The sequence below is a fragment of the Sardina pilchardus genome, chromosome 14 (assembly GCF_963854185.1).
Source record: "Sardina pilchardus chromosome 14, fSarPil1.1, whole genome shotgun sequence".
In the NCBI taxonomy this organism is placed as follows: domain Eukaryota; kingdom Metazoa; phylum Chordata; class Actinopteri; order Clupeiformes; family Clupeidae; genus Sardina; species Sardina pilchardus.
The window spans coordinates 644395-649394 of NC_085007.1; the positions used below are offsets into that span (position 1 = coordinate 644395).

General features: G+C 45.5%; 1 protein-coding gene across 2 annotated transcripts in view; it reads left to right on the forward strand.

Moving 5' to 3' along the window:
* LOC134101161 (regulator of G-protein signaling 3-like) overlaps positions 1 to 5000 on the forward strand; it is a 184720-nt gene that overhangs the window by 60865 nt on the left and 118855 nt on the right. The gene's annotated exons all lie outside the window — the stretch shown is intronic.

Here is a 5000-nt window from a genome sequence, read left to right on the forward strand (position 1 = left end):
CGAGATACAGAGAGAGGGAGTGGGCGAGAGACATGCAGCAGAGAGAGAGAGAGAGGGAGGAAGAGAGGAAAACAGAAGGGGGTGGGGGGTGGGGGGGGGGGGGGGGGGGGCAGAAGTAATAGGGCTAATAAATGACTGTGTCACCCCTCCCTTAGTTCTCCCTCTCTCACCCCATTCTTGGTTTTGCCTTCAAATCCCCCGGCTTCGTGTCCTCTGTGTTTAAAGAGGAGACCTAGCAGATCGCTCATCCATTAGGGCTGCGACTGACACCAGATCCTTACGGCCAAAGACAAAGGACTATTAGACGGCCATTAATGAACTTAGCGCAGCGCCAGGGCTGAATTTTAATGCGCTCTAAAATAGATGGTTCATATCGGCAATGTTAGGCCCGTGGGCATGCTTTTGCTGGAGATGATTGAATTCCTCTTAGTACTGAAAATAGGCTTTAATTAACTTTTATCTTTATTTAAATTCTATATTACACATTTGAAATGATCATTCTTTTATGATCTAGTGAATAAAGCTTCTTCATGAAATTGTTGCAGATGCAGTAGTTCTGTTGTTGGTTAGCCAGGTGTGTGAGTGTGTTGTGGCTCTGTAGAGATGATATTGCCATGTCCCAGCATGTCAACACGGAGCCCTCTTTACAGTATGTCCTTATAGAAAACTTTACATAATATAAGCTCTCTCTGTGCTGCCGTGGAGCCCTCTTTACAGTATGTCCTCATATAAAACTTCTGCTGCCGTGGAGCCCTCTTTACAGTATGTCCTTATAGAAAACTTTACATAATATAAGCTCTCTCTGCTGCCGTGGGACTGAACACACAGCAAGTGTGTTTATCTACTTCCAGGGCAGTGCCCCCCCCCCCCCATTTATTTTCTCTGTCTGCTTTCTCAAGCATTTTTGTTGCTGTTTTCACATGCCATATAGCAGCTATATGCATCAGGGTCAGATGGGTTTGCTAAAGTCAGCTGTTACGTCAGTTCAACTTTTTTTTCACTTCCCACCCACCCCACCCACCCACAGCTGATGTCCTGTAAGCTCAGATCACGCATAACACACAGTTTTCTGCAGCACGGACAAGGCTTTGAAGTCGCGCTAGTGTGCTATTAGGCGAAGCAAATGCAATGTCATCGTGCTCCCAATCGGTTTCCATTTCTGCTCCTAAAAAGGGCCAAAAGCTCACTTGGGATGACCAATTATCGGAAATTCTACAGAACAAAAAGAAAAAGCCGCTTGACATCTGGCAACCCGGAGAGAATTGCTCGGCAGCGCTCGGGCTGTGTTTAATCCGAGTGCTCCGCCGTTCAGGACGATTATTTCAGTTCTGTTTCCGGCCACTGATGCAGTTGTTCTCAAAGGCCACAGAGAGAATGGAGAAGCAGGCAGAGCAGACACTCTATAAATAGCCTCCTGAAACATAACATCCTCCCAGAAACGTGTTCTCTCCCTCAGCAGGGCCTCCCCAGCGGAGGAGAGCACAGCCAACACTCTCAGACGCAATTCAAATGGGCGGGTGGGGGCGGGTGGTGGCGGGAGGGGGCTGTGGCCCAGGTGATGGTTCTGGAGTTGATCCAGCTCTGTTCTGTGTTCTGTTCCGCTTGAGGATTCCATCTCACTCTGATGTGGTTTTGTTCCACGTTCCACTTGAGGGCTGTATCTCCCTGATAGCCCTCCCCGGTCTGGACTGGGATTATGATGGAGTTGAGCCCCTCTCTCAAGGGAAAGGAAATAAATGTTACTGTGGTTTTAAATCAAGTTACAAAAGCAGTCAAAAGCAAAGTCATTTCTAATCCAATATAATCCAATAATCTATCTATAAATTATCTGATTTGTGCGCAGAATAAGGTGAACAGGCGACCAGAGACTGTTTTTGATTCACACCGTCGCAAATGTCATATGATGATGCGTGATGGGTTTGTCTTCTCTATCATCAAGCTATTCAACAGGCCAAACATAGCTGTTTACAGTCTGTCATTGGTCTATACAGTACAAGCTATTCAGTTGGGCAAACTGTTTCTGCCATGTTGGTCTGTCATCGAGCTATTCAGTTGGCCAAACAGAGCTGTTTATGCCATGTTGGTCTATACAAGCTATTCAGTTGACCAAACAAAGCTGTTTTTGTCAAGTTGGTCTACAGAAAAATATCACATGCATCCATAATGTTATGATATTCAGTATTCATTATTGAATGCTTAGCTGGAATTATGTTTTCCCCTATCGTCCTATTTTTAAAGCAGGCCTACCATATCTGCGGGCATGTAACTGGGATATGGATTATCTCCAGGTAGAGATTAGATGATATACAGATATCCAGGTATCTCCAGGTAGAGATTAGATGATACTGTATACAGGTATCCAGGTATCTCCAGGTAGAGATTAGATGATATACAGGTATCCAGGTGGATTATCTCCAGGTAGAGATTAGATGATATACAGGTATCCAGGTCGATTATCTCCAGGTAGAGATTAGATGATATACAGGTATCCAGGTATCTCCAGGTAGAGATTAGATGATATACAGATATCCAGGTATCTCCAGGTAGAGATTAGATGATATACAGGTATCCAGGTGGATTATCTCCAGGTAGAGATTAGATGATATCCAGGTATGCAGGTTTGAGTGGAGCGCTGTGCTCGTATGGAGGGACAATGAGTGGTGTGTGTGTCAAGGCCCTTTGGGGACCCTATGGAGGGACAGTGAGTGGTGTGTGTGTGTGTGTGTGTGTGTGTGTGTGTGTGTGTGTGTGTGTGTGTGTGTGTGTGTGTGTCATTGTGGTGGTGTTGGGGGGTGTGTGTAGCAAGGCCCTGTGGGGAGCCTATGGAGAGACAGTGAGTGGTGTGTGTGTCTTTGTGGTGGTGGGGTGTGTGTGTATGTGTGTGTTTGTGTGTGTGTGTGTGTGTGTGTGTGTGCCAATAGCCTGCCAAGTGTTTCAAAGAAAAGCACATGAGTGTGTGACTCATCTGAATGCCATGAATGCCCCTCCTCACCCCCTACACACACACACACACACACATACACACACACACACACACACACACACACACACACACACACAAACATGCTTCAGGGACACCAGACTCTCAGTAACCCTGACCGTTATCACCAGCTCTTTTGTTGTGGTCTAATGGTTCATCAGTGTGTGACCTTTAGAACACAGAACACAGATCAGGCCTAAGGAGAACTCAGAACACAGATCAGGAGCACGCAGAACACAGATCAGGCCTACGGAGAACACAGCACATACTGTAGATCAGGAGAACACAGAACACAGATCAGGAGAACACAGAACACAGATCAGGAGAACGCAGAACACAGATCAGGCCTACGGACAAAAACAGCACACAGATCAGGCCTACGGAGAACTCAGAACACAGATCAGGCCTACGGAGAACACAGCACACAGATCAGGAGAACGCAGAACACAGATCAGGAGAACGCAGAACACAGATCAGGCCTACGGTCGCTGTGAGATATTACAGGAGGAACATCAACAGAAGGCTTCTCTCTACACTCCAGATGTATCTTTCAGAAGCAGCTCTGCGCTAGTGCCGAGACAGTCATGCCATGAATGTGTGGGACATTTAAAAAAGGGTCCTATGTTCCCCGGTCCCATACAAAGTGGGGAACGTAGGTCCCAGGGAACATAGGACCTGGGGAATATAGGAGCGCTCCCCATGGTATGGTCAAGAACAAAATACTTTGCCGTTACTGGACTGAGACTAACTGCTTCCCTGTTAGTGTATTTATGTAAAGCATGTATTTGGTTATAGGCCTTTGGAAATGTCAATGGACTTGTGATATGTAAAGTTATGTCAATATGCTCTCCTAAAGGTGGCTGACAGGCACACCTGCTAATTAGCAGGCTATACCATGTCGAACACAATAAGGTTTTTGAAGATTTATAGTTTCATGCTAAATAGCCTATAATGGATTATCCAAATGAATTAGGCACGACAAATCACCGTAGGCCACATTTACAGAGCAGGCAAGTGGTTGATAATGTTGGGCTATATTTAGACCTCACCTCAGACAAATGATTCTCCTCGTGCCATCTGCTCAATCCTACAAAAGGCAAATGGAGCCACCAGTATCTTAGAGAGAAAGAGGAAAGAATACAACAGTGTTCCCATTTCAAAGGGAAATGTTGTGCAGTGTGCATATTTTTAAGGGAATATTTATTTTTAAAATTTCAAAATGCGACTAGTACTCAGACCTTTTAGTACAGCAGTCATGGTTCTATTGGGCGTATTTCCATCAGTTTGTTCATATTTTTGGTGACATTTTCTTACCCGCAGGTTTTAAGGTGTACTGTTTATGTCTCTAAAATGAATCCACAGGACACGGCGAGCTTGGTTTAGCATGAGTGTGAATGGAAGTGCATCAATATCTATGCTATAGGACATGTCAGGATGTTTTCATCTGGCTGTATTGCAGTATCGATCTTTCGCTGGCCAGCAGGTCAATAAGCTTCAAGAGCTTTTACACTTACACTCAGCAGATCATAGCAGACACACATCATACACACTAAAAGGCCATCCGGTCGGCAGATCTTTAGATGCTACAACACGCTGATGTCTGTACTTGACAGAAACCTTGACACCCAAAAAAGACAAGTTTAGGCTTGTGTTGAGCCATGAAGTGCAGAATGTGAAACGTCTCGTGTAAACATCCTCTGGTTCTAGTCAGTAATCCAACAGGTTCTGGTGGGCTTCTGTGTGTGTGTGTGTGTGTGTGTGTGTGTGTGTGTGTGTGTGTGTGTGTGTGTGTGTGTGTGTGTGTGTGTGTGTGTGTGTGTGTGTGTGTGTGTGTGTGTGTGTGTGTGTGTGTGTGTGTGTGTGTGTGTGTGTGTGTGTGTGTGTGTGTGTGAAATGTCTTGTGTAAACATCCTCTGGTTCTAGTCAGTAATCCAACAGGTTCTGGTGGGCCTCTGTTCTGTGTCTCAGAATGACCTTTATTTCTCACGCTCAAAAGCCCACAGCCAGAGTGGACACCACC